A 14,727-nucleotide genomic window follows, 5' to 3' on the forward strand; every position below is an offset into this window, starting at 1 on the left:
CTAGCACCAGTGGAATCCCCACCTCCAGACCCCGCCTCTGTTGCTTGCACGGCCTCCTCCTCCACCAAACCCCCCACCAACCTGGATGACTCCGTGCCATCTTCCTCCGTTGTGCCATGTGGGGTCCCAGCTGCCCCTTCTGCTGCCGAGGAGTCCAACTCAGACCTCCGCCTCTTGGACCTCCCCTCGGCAGCTGCGGCCTCGAACGCGGCACCGGACTCCTCACTCCCCGACGAGATCACAACCTGGGAGGGGAGCCGGGCCTTGCGTCTCTGGCTGGTGGTGCGGCCCCTGCCGCTGTGCTCCACAGCACCTTCTCCGCCCTCTTCATCAGTTGACGCTGCAAACAGGAAGAAATAAAACACAGGCATCAGGGCACTGTATAATGGACTCATAAACACATGACAGTTATAAATGAGTGGCATTGGCAAACCTCAGACATGGCATCACAATCCCCAACACACATGTCATTTCAACTTGCACACATGGGCTATACCACAGCCATATCGCAACAGCCAGCACCATCCATACACATACAACAGCATGAGCAGGTGAGCCAGACATCACATGCGACACAAGGAGTGCACTACACATGCACACACACCACCACACTTGCATGCATGTGTACACCTCCGCCAACTGTCGCATTGTTCAGATCGGCATCCATGTCACACCTGCCAATCATTCTTCCACATCCTTTGCCATGCAAGCCTACACACACAAGCACCATCCATGTGTCACACATGAGAGCCCTCGCATGTGTCAGCCTCACGGCCCTGTACCCCCCCCATACTTGGCCACATAAAACCACATGTGCAAACTGCACACTCCTGCCACACCACCACACGCACAGCTTACAATCAGTATGCATGTACACTTACCGCTCGACTCCAGACGGGTCTGCCTCTCAAGGACCTGGACGAGGAGCGCTGGGGATATGCGTTCCAGGACCCTCATCTGATCTTCCCCCTTAGCGTCCGCTGCTTTCAGGAGGTGCCAGGCCTTCTTGAGGGTCCTGGACCTGAAGTCCTCCCAGCGCTTCTTCACATGATGGAATAGTCGGACTGCCACCCCCTCCGCATTGATGGCAGTCACGATGTCCGTCCAGATCCGAGTCTGTCCTTCCTTGTCGGCGCGCAAACTTCCAAAGAGGGCCTCATACTGCCCCAGGACATGCTCCACCAGGACACCAACTTTGGTGGCAGTGAAGCTGGTGCCCCTCTGCCTCTCTGGCCGGGGGTTGCCCCTGGTGCCAGATGTTGCAGTGCCCGACATGGCAACCCCAGAGGCAGCAGTGGGTGGGCAACTGGGTCCTGGGGCTGGGCTGTGGAGCGATGGTATCCCAGTCGGGAGTCTTCAGTTCCAGCAGGGGTGGTCACAGCAACAGCACCCCTGGCTGATGTGCAGGCAGCAAATGGCAGGACACTTGGGCAGCAGGCAGTCAGGAAGCAGCAGATGGCAGGTGGGAGCGTGCTCGGGGCTCTGGGGGGCAGTAATTCGGCCTTCTGGGCAGGAGCGTGGTCTTCCGTGTGCTTACGTGTGGCCAGCTTGATACCGAGTGATTTGGCACGTGAAAATCCAGCACGTCTGAGTGTAATTCGAGGAAAGGCCCTTCCACACGTACGTTAATTCATTGGCCCAAAGGCCCCCAGGCGCGTCTATGACGTCACGCGCATGGCCGTTGAGAATGGCGCGTGTTAAAAATAAATACACGTCTGAGTGTCAAAGCGTGTAATTGGTGGAAATGGCCTCAGCGCGTATGACCGTCTGTGACGTTTGTATAAAAGGTACGTGTAGAACACCATTTCCTTGTAAGTGCTTTTCGTGGAGAGCGAGTGGGTGAAATCTGTACTTCTTGTCAGTTCACACGCGATTTACTTCACAACGTTTCAAGTTCGTACTCCCTGTTACCTCTGACAGCTTTTTCTCTTTTCCTCTTTTTCCTGGGCCTTTTTCCTCAAACAGCGTTCCCTTCTACTGTTGTCCTGTCTCCTCAGACAGCGTACAATTCTTCTTTTTTTTGGCGGGGGTGTTGCCAACGTGCGCGTCTTTTTCATGCTTTTTTTCCTGGCAGACGGTGAGTCGCGCACGTATTTAACATCTGTGCTTGCCTCGTATGTCGCGTACCCCTTCCGAGGTCATTCTAGGCTGCGTGTGACACGCATACGTTCATTCTTGTGTTTCTGGGTGCCACAGCATAGTGCAGGTTTATTTTTCCACACACGTGGTCTAGGAGGGGTTGCGTGCACCTTACTTCCCTTTTTTGGGGTGCCTGTGCGTTGCGTGACCCGTCATCTTTCCCCAGGGGTGACATACAGCCTTGCTAGAGCACTAGAGTACGATTACTATCTGGTACGCAACCCCTTTAACCCCCAATTGCCCAGGACAATAGTTCACAGCGACTCCCATATGCACAATAACATCAGTGCCAGGGCTGGGAGGCGAACAAGCCGTAAGGGTGGCAAAGGTGGCCGAGCCCCAGGTGGTGGCCGTGGTGGATCCGGTAGGGGACGTGGCCGTGACTTGCAGGGTGCCCCTAGCCTCCCATATGTGGAGGACCAGTCAGGGATACCAATGCCCCCCCCCCCCTGGTCAAGGGTAATGTGGCTGACACCATCCATGCTCAGCCCTTGTTGGACCAGCCCACTGTGGCACCAGACCTGGCACAGGGTGACTCCATGGCTGACTTCCAGGTCAGCAGGTCTAGGCCACGTGCGCCGGTGCACGTTGGTGTCATCAGGCCACGTGGATCAGGGGCAGCTAGGTCATCTGCTGCCCCGAGTAGGCAGGGTGGGGAGGCTGCAGGGGCAGCTGCGGCTCCATCCACCCCTCCTCTCAGACACCCAGCCAGGACAGTGTCGGCCCAAGTCCATCCTGCTGACATTCCCCCTGACACCATCACACTTGAGCTAATGCCTGCACCAACTCCCATGCTGAGTGTGCAATCCCACACTCCTAGTACAGAGTCCACCGGGGTTCCTGCCCCTAGTGTCCAGAACGGCATAGGACACTCAGGATCCCAACCACCTTCCAAGCGGAAGAGGAAGAGTGCTTGTCCAGTAGAGGCTGATGCCCCAGACACGGCTACACAGTCCGGCCCGTCAAGGAAGCCCAGCTTCAATGAGGCTGAACTGAATGCACTTGTAGAGTATGTGTCCGCACATGACCACAAAATGGTGATTGTTGCAGGATCCAAAACCACACCTGCACAACGTCTGGCACACTGGCAGACCATCGGGGACATCATAAGTGCCCTTGGAATTGTGAGGCGCACAGCTACTGAATGCTACAAGCGCTGGAATGACCTGAAGCGCAGGGCAAAGAATAAGCTGGCCTCAAGTGATGCCGCTACTCTAGTGACTGGAGGTGGGTCTCCAGCAGAGGACATAGAACTCACTCCACATGAGCATATTGCTGGGACCTACGTCACGGAGGAACGGATCCAAGGCGTGGGAGAACTGGCAGATTACGAGGCATTGTCCGGTGAGTGCACATGCATGTGTGTGTCATCCATGTGCATGGTGTGTGTGTGAGGGCTTCTGTTTGGGTGCCAGGTGAGGGTGTGTGTGCCTGAGTAGTTTGGGTCACCCATGTGCCTCATCCAATACATTCTGCGCACCAGCATTTGGGTATAGCAGTATCCCTTCTGCCAACAGTAGACATCCAGCCCAACACCACGCCAGTTGCCCTTGAAGTGTCATCTTGCCACAACATTGTTGCTTATTTTTCTCTGTTTATTCAGGCAGATTGTTTGCATTCCACCACTTTTACTAGGCATTTCTCAGTCCTATTGTCACATGTCTGACATGGCTATGGTTCAGTGGACTGACTTTGTTTCCTGGATATCATTTGTTTAGACATGTCCCTGTGCTATAGGACCATTTTGGACTGGCAGCTCCAGGTTAAACATTTGAACAATTTCAATTAAAAAAGCAATTTCATGAGCAAACTAGACTGAATGAACAATTGGTGCCCTCCTCTCCCTCTTCACTTTATGGCTCGGGTACATGCCATCTGTGTGATGGCATGTGTATTTGACCTGCCAATCACAGGCCAATATGTGATGCCACTGCTAGGCAGCATGCAGCAAATGTGTTCATCTTCCATCTTGGTGTCATCAATGTGTGCCATCTGCCTCCCCTTCATACGCAGTGACGGTGCATGAATGGGAGGGTTTTAGTCATGTGGGACATGTGTCAATCAAGTACTGGTTCTGTAGCTTCTCAGCCCTAATTGTGTGCCATAGTGCTAATGCCTGTTTCCATTTCTATTCTTTTATGTCTTTGCAGGCGATGACGCACTTGATACTGCTGGGGTTGTGGAGATGGTGCAGACCCAGGAGGGGTCTCAGTGCCGACCGACCACCAGTGAGGGACGTGGTGTGGTGGTGGATGAGAACCCACAACTGCTGCAGGTCGTGCTCTCAAGGGGTGTCTCTGGGTGCACCTCCTCCGAGCTGTATTCAGGTTTCGATTCGGATGATGAGACCTATGTGGCGTCGCAGGTGAATGTTCCTGGGAGGGATTCTGTTCTGTCCGACCCACCTCCACCAGGGGTAGAACCCTCAATGGGGATGCCAGTGTTGGCAGGTACGCCTTTGGTGGTTACGGATGCAGGGTCACACTCCGCAACATCTGATCCTGTTCCTGGGCCAGCAGATCAGAGGGGGAATGCATTCCTGCAACCTCAGGCAGTGCCGGCACAGCAAGGCGCAGTTCGCCTTGTCCCAGACAGGTGTGGTGCCCGCCGACGTGGTGGCCGTACGCCACCTGCAATACCGCATGGGAGCAATCCATATACGGTATGGCAAACCAACAGGCAGCATCATCTGAGATGATGGCTCAGGCCATGGATAGAGTGGCCACTTCCATTGTCCCCCCAGAAAGGCTGATGGAGCGACTACAGCAGGCAACAGACTCCATCTGCCAGTCACACAGGGAGGACATGTTGGCGTCCGACAGGGACAGGCGGGCGGCACTGGCGACTCTGTGGGAAGCCATTTCCATAGAGTCCCAGGGCCACAGGGAAGCCCTGAGGGTGGAACTCCGTCACCTCAGGACGACTCTTGTTGAGCTTGAGGCTTCAACAAACACAAGGACAGAACAGCAGCTGGAGCGTCTCACACGTACGCTCTCAGCTCAGATGCAGGCAACTCGTGAGGAGGTCCGGTCATCCCGTGAGTTATTGCATGGGGACCTCCGCACGATTATCCTCCAGAACCAGACCTTCCAGACCCGCATGCTTGCTGCCATGGAGGACCAGACTAGGGCTTTGCATGGGCTGCCTCCCATAGTGCCACCACCTCCTGAGGCAGCTGCAGAGTCTGGAGAGAGCGACAGCAGTGATTCTCTCACAATAGGGTAGCCGTGCAGGCCATGAGCCCATGGAGGTGTTTTTTTTTTTTTTTCGCAAGATCCACACAGGTGGGTTTTGGTGTGCACCCTGTCCTCGGACCACCTGGGTGGCCTCCCCCACCCCCCGGGCCCATTAATGGCCATTTTTTATTTTATTTTTTTATTTTTGATTTTTTGGACAGTGTGTTGCCTTGTGTGGCTCCCGTGAGCATACGCTGTATTGTGGCTGGGCACATGCAGGCTTGTCATGAATTTGGGTCAGATGCTTGGGTTTGTGTGACACACACCCCTCCTGCTTCCCGTTTCCATGGGCTTGCAAAGGGTGTGCCCAAGTGACATTGACGTACACGGTGACATTGGACTCCCATTTGATGTGTGGGCAGTCTGTAGTCAATACTTTGTATACATTCCTAATGCATATTGTTGTTGTATTGTGCACTGCATGGTGTATTGATATGTGCCTCTGCATCCATCTCATCCTCCTAATTTGCAGGTCCATTTCTCATGTCTTCACAAGGCGGTCTACTTTGGAACTGGAGTCCATGTTGTAAGCAGTGCACCTACACTCTTGCGTGGCGCTAACACTGTATTCTTGGAAGTGTTCGAAGTGCTGGCATTATCAGGTAGTGAGGCTACCAATTTTTTAAGTCTGTACTGTCATGTTTATGGTAGGTTGAAGGTTGTGTAGGTGATTGGTATTCTTGGTAAGTATTTGGTAATGTGTGTGTAGGTCCTGCATTACTGTGAACATTTCATGTGTGGCCAGTTTCCATTAGGGACACTGTAGTTGGTGACACTTGGGGCATGTTGTGGGGATTAATTTGTTTGCTCTCACATTGCATGACATGCCATGGTGTGTTGTGTGGCCGTGCCGGTGAGGGGTTGGGTGACATGGCACTGTTCTCATGTTGTATTTTGCAAGTGTGTATTCATTTCTGCTGCATGGAATTGTGTCTTTTGATGACACTGCATTGGTGGTGTTTGTGTAGGTTGGGATGCACACATTGTGACACTTCCACATGAACAATCTCAGGCTGCTATGGTTCTGACAGTTGACTGTCCCTTTGTTCGTCATAATTGTCAGGTCAAGTCATCATTGCTTATCAGATGGTATGTGCCAGGGCTGTGGGCACTCCACAGGGGTGTGATGTCTATGTGAAGTAATTAGCCACCAGCTGCGTACGGGCTGCCTCACCCCGTGCCCTTTCCCCTCCCATGCGCAGCGGGCATGCATGTGGTTGGGGATGTGGGGGCACCACCATGTCCACAGCCAGGCCCCGGCGTGTTGCAACATTGTGCAGGACACAGGCTGCCACTATGATCCTGCACACTACTGGGGGCGCATATAACAGCTGCCCGCCAGAACGGTCAAGGGAGCGAAAGCGTGACTTGAGCACTCCGAATGTGCGCTCCACTATGCCCCGGGTTGCAATATGGGCTGTGTTGTATTTTACCTCGGGAGGCGTGATGGGGTTCCGAATTGGCATCATCATGTGGGTGCTCAGAGGGTAGGCACTGTCCCCTGGTGAGGAGGTGATGGGTATCATTAGTGGGGTAGTGACATAACTCTGCATCTGACATGCATGCATGTGCAGTGGCATTCATACTCACCAAGCAGCCATGTATCGCCATGCCGCCCAGCTTCTAGGTCCCGGTTTAGGGTAGACATTCGGTAAATGAAGCTGTCGTGGGTGGACCCTGGATAGTTGGCATATACTGAGGTGATGATTCCCTTGGCATTACATACTACCTGCACATTGATGGAATGCCAGTGCTTGCGGTTCCTATAGATGTGCTCAGATGCCCTGGGGGGACGTAGTGCCACATGGGTGCAGTCAATGGCCCCTAGCACTTTGGGGAATTGTGCCACACCGTAAAAATCCAGGGCGGCAGCCTGCCTTTCTGCAGGTGTCCTGGGCAGGTATATGTGCCTGCGGACTGATGGGCGTGCAGTGATGATGTTCAAGACCTGGTGTAGGCACCGTGACTGCGTGGCCTGTGACACCCCACCCACTATGGCACTTGTCCGCTGAAATGATCCAGTGGCCAAGAAGTGCATTACATTAAGGACCTTCTCCAGGGGGCTGAGGGCTTGGGAGCACAGGGTGGGTGATGTGAGGTCATCCTCCCACTCACTCACCAGGTCCAGTATTATGTGAGGTGGAAACCTGTACCTCCCATTCACCTGGTCATCAGGCATCCCAAAAAGGCTGGTTCTGGGTGTGCCCTCACTATCCTCCTCCTCCTCCTTTGGTAACCCACGGCCACTGCTGCTAGGAACGGTATATTCATCCTGGCGTCTGAGCTTGTTTGTTGTTTGCACGCACTTTTATGCTGTGCGGGTCGACGTATGCCTGCTTCCTGCTGGTGTACGTGTTTCCGGATTAGCACGTTTTTTTGTGCGCATGCCTTAGCCCCGTTCAATTCCATGGATACTTGTTGTTGGCGAGCGTGTAAAACTTCCCGCGCACCCCTGTAATACACGTACCCAAGCAAATGGCGTGTGAGAATTCCCGCGCACCCCTGTAATACACATACCCAAGCAAATCGCGTGTGAGAATTCCCGCGCACCCCTGTAATACACGTACCCAAGCAAATCGTGTGTGAGAATTCCCGCGCACCCCTGTAATACACGTACCCAACCAAATCGCGTGTGAGAATTCCCGCGCACCCCTGCAATACACGTACCCAGGCCAATTGCGTGTACGCGCACTTTCATCCAATTACACGCAATGATACTCTGACGTGTAGTGTTTCCACCTGTGCTCTGTCATCACGTGCTATGAGGGAAACACCCGCGCGCGTCATGTCACAGACGCGCTTACGCGCTGAGGGCCTTTGGTCCAATGGAATTGCGTATGCGTGCTGACGCGCTTACGCGCTAAGGCCCTTTCGTCGAATTTCACATTGACGTGCAGGATTTTCACGTGCCAATTCACTCGGTATCAAGCTGGCCACACGTAAGCACACGGAAGACCACGCTCCTGCCCAGAAGGCCAAATTACTGCCCCCCAGAGCCCTGAGCAGCCTCCCAAGAGCCATCTGCTGCTGCCTGCCTGCCTGCTGCCACCATGCCCTGCCATTTTGTGCCTGCACATCTGCCATCTGCAGGGGTCCAGTTGGTGTGTCCACCCCTGCTGGAACAGAAGACTCCCGACTGGTATACCATCGCTCCACAGCCCAGCCCCAGGACCCAGTTGCCCATCCACTCCTGCCTCTGGGGTTGCCATGTCGGGCACTGCAACATCTGGCACCAGTGGCAACCCCCGGCCAGAGAGGCAGAGGGGCACCAGCTTCACTGCCACCGAAGTTGGTGTCCTGGTGGAGCAAGTCCTGGGGCAGTATGATGCCCTCTTCGGATCGTCACGCGCCAACAAGGAAGGATGGGACAGGATCTGGGACGACTTGGTGGTTGCCATCAACACGGAGGGGGTGGCAACCCACAACATCCAGAAAGTCAAGAAGCGCTGGGAGGACTTGAGGACCAGGACCCTCTTGAAGGCCCGGCGCCTCGTATGTTTGGACAGTCCCTTGGACATGTATGCAAATGTCCATAGCATGTGCCATGCCTGTTACTGTGTGTGTTTTGCCTGCACTGACCCATGTATTGTGGAGGGACATGATGGAAGTGATCATTGACAGTGCCACTCATCTGCTATTGCTTCCTGTCTAGGGGACCACTGTACAGTACTCTGATGCTTGTGTTCTATGTCTCCCTCTACACAGCAGCAAGTGAAGAAGAGGGCGGAGACGGCGCTGTGGAGCAAAGCAGCGGGGATGCCCCCACGGCTGCAGCGGAAGGGGTGGGTGAGCCCCCACAGGGGCTTGCAATGGCGGAAGACGGTGTGGAGCCATCCAGGTTGGTGGTTTCACAGAGGAGGAGGAGGCCGCTACTGAGGCGCACATGGGGCCTGGTGGGGGCATCCCTGCTGGTGCAAGTGGTGCAGTCCAGGGGCAGGGGCAGGAGGCAGCACAGGTCGCCGTGGCGGGGCCTGTGCATGTCACTGTCCCTGACACTGTGACTGCACCACCATTCACCAGCAGGGATGCCCCATCCCAGGCCCGTCCGCAGGTAGGGGGATGTCCATGTCATCTGACTCCCCTCCACCTGCGGACGAGGGGACCCGTGGCCATATGGAGAAGGTCCTGATTGGTGTTGCGTTGCGCATGGGTGTCATTCGTGATGACGTGCATGCTTCCCGGAAGGAGCTTGCACGTCATCACGAAGAGCACCGTGCCAACGTGGCCCAGTTGGGATCGGCCGTGGTCGGGGGTTTCATACATGTGTCGACCAATCTGGAGGCCCTCTCCTCTGTGGAGACTATACGCCAGTCGTTCTCCATGCCGTATTCCGGCCCAGATGCCACCAGGGCCCCCTGTGGACCTGCCCTGACCAACGCAGCCAGCTTGGTGGGGATCCCATCCCTGCCACAGTCGGGAGTCGGAGGTCCAGCAGGGGTGGACACCACACCAACTGGACCCCAGCAGATGGAGGATGCGCAGGCATCATTGGGCAGGGCACGTGCACAACGGCGTCGGTGGATTCCATCAGCCTGGATGCCGTCATGCTGCCAGAGGCAGTTGCGTCGGAGGCAGCAGCGGAGTCAACGTGGGAGGCATCTTGGCTCGGGGCAATCTACATCGGAGGGGCAGGCATCGGCCGGAGGGCAGGAGGACCCAGGACGGGAAGTGTCTTCCGTGTGGCAGCGGTTGGGCCAGCAGATAGGTGCGGAGCGGCGGCGGGCGGAAGAGGCGCGGCTCACGATGGTCAGGGCAGAGAACTCCATGCAGAGGGCCCTGAGGCGGGCCGAGTGCCTCGAGGGAATCCGCAGGGAGTTGGAGGAGGACATGTCGGCGTCCCTGCGGACCCTCGGGGCCATGGAACAGGACCGCCTCCGGGACATCGAACAGAAGTTTGATGATGCCCTGGCCCGGGACACCACGGAGTGAGCCGCTGGACTAGCCCGCCACCTTTGTATATAGTTAATTAGTGTTAGGTTTTATTTCTTTTTTTTAATTTGGGGCGCTTGGATTATGCCCCACTTTTTTGTATATAGTTATTAGTTAGGTAGGTTTTTTTGTAGGTTTCATTTACATCGTTGGGATCATGGACCATGGATTTGCTCTTTGTACATAGTTTGACAGTGGATTTGTGGCCTTCATCTTTTATTATTTTTTTCACCATGGAGCAATGGATTTTCACTTTACTTTCTCTTTGGATTTGCTTTGTTGGACAGTGACTTTGGACACAATTTCTTTACGGTTATTTTGGAGTCCCATTTTTGTTATTTATTATTTTTGTGGACATGCTGCATTTTAATATTTGTTGCCATTATTGTTTGTTTAGATTTCATTCACTTCATTTACACTGTAATACATTTTTGTTTCTTACTTCAATGTGTGGACTTCTCTCATTGGTTTCATGCCTGTCAGAATGTGGGTTTTCACAGTCATGTGTTGCCATTGTGTGGGTCTGACGGACTTGTACTCATGCGCATACTGCTTGTTTGTTATCTATCATGTAATGGGTATTTCCATTTTGAATGGATGTAAAGCTTGGTTGGGTGTTTGGACTGGGGTGGCGTGGGGTGGGATTTGGGTGGGCATAGGAGCCTGGGATCTGGATTGTGATGACGTGTTGGCTGGGGGACGTGTGTGGGGGCCTGCTGGCAGGTGCCCCGCACTGCTGGGGGGTGGGGGTGCTGGGAGACATGTGTGGGGGCCTGGTGGAGGGTGCCCTGCACTGCTGGGGGGTGGGAGTGCAGGGGGACATGAGTGGGGGCCTGGTGGAGGGCGCCCCTGGATGCTGGGGGTTGAGGGTGCAGGGGGACATGAGTGGGGGCCTGGTGGAGGGTGCCCTGCACTGCTCGGGGGTGGGGGTGCTGGGAGACATGAGTTGGACATGAGTGGGGGCCTGGTGGAGGGTGCCCCTGGCTGCTGGGGGGTAGGGGTGGAGGGGGACATGAGTGGGGGCCTGGTGGAGGGTGCCCTGCACTGCTGGGGGTGGGAGTGCAGGGGGACATGAGTGGGGGCCTGGTGGAGGGTGCCCATGACTGCTGGGGGGTGGGGGTGGTGGGAGACATGCGTGTGGGCTTGCTGGCAGGTACCCCTGACTGCGGGGCGGTGGGGGTGGTGGGAGACATGTGTTGGGGCCTGGTGGAGGGTGCCCCTGGATGCTGGTGGGTGGGGATGCTGGGAGACATGCGTTGGTGATCAGTAGTGCAAGGTGACATGTGGGTTGGCTGGGGGGCATGGCCATGGTGGATGGGCTGCCTGCGGGACATGAGCAGGGGTGCAGGGTAGTCACCTGTGGTGTGGGCTGCCTGCAGGGGCTGTGGAGGGTATAGAGGGAACACCTGAGAGGACCCACACGGTCAATTCACGTGTAGTACTACCCAGCACCCCGGAATCCACGTACCATGCTGAAATCGCGTGTGGAACTTCCTGCGCACCCCGGAATACACGTACCCTGCAGAATTAGCGTGTAGAACTTCACGCTCACCCCGGAATCCACGTGCCCTGCTGAAATCGCGTGTGGAACTTCCCACGCACCCCGGAATACACGTACCCAGGCCAATCGTGTGTGGGACTTCCCGCGCACCCCGGAATAAACGGACCCAGGCAATTCGCGTGTGGGACTTCCCGCACACCCCGCAATGCACGGACCCAGGCCAATCGCGTGTGGAACTTCCCGCGCACCCCGGAATCCACGTACCCTGCTGAAATCACGTGTGGAACTTCCCGCGCACCCCGGAATACACGTACCCAGGCCAGTCGCGTGTGGGACTTCCCGCGCACCCCGGAATACACGGACCCAGGCAATTCGTGTGTGGGACTTCCCGCGCACCCTGGAATACACGGACCCAGGCAATTCGCGTGTGGAACTTCCAGCGCAGCCCGGAATACACGTACCCAGGCCAATCGCATGTGGAACTTCCCACGTACCCCGGAATCCACGTACCCTGCTGAAATCGCATGTGGGACTTCCCGTGCACCCCAGAATACACGTACCCTGCAGAATTAGTGTGTGGAACTTCACGTGCACTACGAAATCCACGTACCCTGCTGAAATCGCGTGTGGAACTTCCCGCGCAGCACAGAATACACGCACACACTATTTTTCACACAGGGGGTGTCCGTGTTTGTCGCATACCCCTTTGCACGTCATTTGTCTTAGAGGGCCACAGCATGTGACATTCATCATAGCTGTATATAGGTGCTTTTTGTTGGCGCACATTTTGGCGCACATTTATTTCAGGGACAGGGACACTACCGCCTACTTTCTTGTGGCGGACGTGTTTGGGCCTGTGCACTGGTTTGACCGTGCGCTGGTTTGCCCTATTGGATTCCATGAATACGTGTTGTAGGCGAGCGTGTGGGCGTTCCGCGCACTTGCCTCCTGTACTTCCCCCGTGACGCCCACATTATGATGAATCGTTCCCCATTCCGAGTGTTACCCCCCTTGTTACGCCTACTTTTGTTGTTTGCGCCACGCTATGTGCGATTTCGCTGTGGCCGTGGTGCACGCCGTTAGATATCATTTGCGCCGGAGTGCGCCGCGCACTTTTTCAGCACACATGCGATATTTTTCTCTCGCACGGCCTTCCATGAACTTGCACTGCGATTTTCGCACTTTTACTGCTATTCGCACGTTTTGGCACCTCTGAGCGGGAATTTTCGGCACACTTTAATTCCATGAATCGACACCTTAGACTATTTGTGTGTGAAAGTGAAGGATGTGCATTGGCGGTTTTGACACAGGAACAAGGTGGAAGAAATAGGCAGTGCGGCTATTTTTCTTCTGCGCTGGACCCTGTAGCGCGCACACTACCACGATGTTTGCGTTCTGTCGCAGCGGCTGCTGCATCAGTGAAACAAACGGAAGGGATGGTATTGGGGCACACTTTAATTCTGATGGTGCCACATGCCATAGACGTTCTATTAAATAAGACACAGACGCAACACCTCACCTCTGCTAGATTGACAAGATATGAGATTATCTTGTTCGCGCCCCATATCCAAATTATGAGGTGTAGCGCTTTGAATCCTGCAGAATTAATGCCACTGACCTTAAAAGAAATTGGGAAGAATGAATCACCCACCCACGATTGCTTAATGGTCTCTGAGGAAGAAACCAAAGGAAGAGGTGGTTTAAGTGATATTCCACAGAAAGAGCCGGATGGAGAGTTATTTTGGGACTGCTCATGTTTTAAATTACCAGATGGCACGACAACTGCCGCATACGCTATCACTACCCTAGAGAGTGTTGTAGAAAGTAAAAGAATCCCCTATAATTCAGCATAAGCCGCGGAAATAATAGCATTGACCAGAGCCTGCGAGATTTCTGAAAATTTGAATGTGAATATACATACTGATAGTCAGTATGCTTTTGGAGTGGTTCATAACTTTGGTCGACTCTGGGCTGAGAGAGGGTTTCTGACATCACATGGTGCCAGAATTCAACATGGCCTTTTGATTGTACGATTGCTGTCTGCACTCAGGTTTCCAAAGCGCCTTGCAATAGTGAAATGCGAGGCACATAAAAAAGTAACATGCAAAGTAGGAGAGGGAAACGCGTTTGCAGACAGAATTGTGAAACAAACTGCCACTGATTTGAATACCAAGATGATGACGGTTCAGACAGAGGAAGTACCCTGTATGATAGAAGATGGAGTTGCGACTGTCAAAGAAATGCAGGCCGAGGCTACAGCCGATGAAATACAGGGATGGGCAGAGGGATCTGCTGAGTTGGATGTGGAGGGTTGTTGGGTGGACAAGGGAACTAGAAACTGGATGTTGCCAAATTCGTATGTGACTGCAATGGTCACAATGGCCCACAGCCCTACGCACATCTGTGCCAATAAAATAATACAGCACCTTTCTACAGTATGGCAGAATGTAAACATAAAAAAGAATGCAGAGAGGTTGGTGCAGAACTGTATCACATGTTTGCAACACAATGTAGGAAAGGGAACGGTGACTCCAACAGGCAGTTTTGGCCCACCCTCATTGTCCTTTGAGGTAATTCATTTTGATTTCATAGAGATGGAGAGGTGCCAAAACGTAAAATACGTCTTGGTGGTGATCTGTGCATTCAGTAAGTGGGTGGAGGCATATCCTTTGAAAGATTGCACAGCAATCAGTACGGCAAAAGTAATGTTGAAGGAGTACTTTTCCAGATTTGGCTTGCCCCGAGTCCTATGGTCTGATAATGGACCGCATTTTGTGGGTGCAGTGTTATTACAGATATGTGTTGGTCTCCAGATTGATAAGAGATTCCATAGGTCAAGGCATCCGAGTTCTGCCGGTCTTGTGGAGAGGCACAACGGGATTCTTAAATCAAAGATAAGCAAGATTTGTGCGAGAAGCAAGT

The sequence above is a fragment of the Ambystoma mexicanum genome, chromosome 7p (genome assembly GCF_040938575.1).
Source record: "Ambystoma mexicanum isolate Mex_15411 chromosome 7p, UKY_AmexF1_1, whole genome shotgun sequence".
Classification (NCBI taxonomy): Eukaryota; Metazoa; Chordata; class Amphibia; order Caudata; family Ambystomatidae; genus Ambystoma; species Ambystoma mexicanum.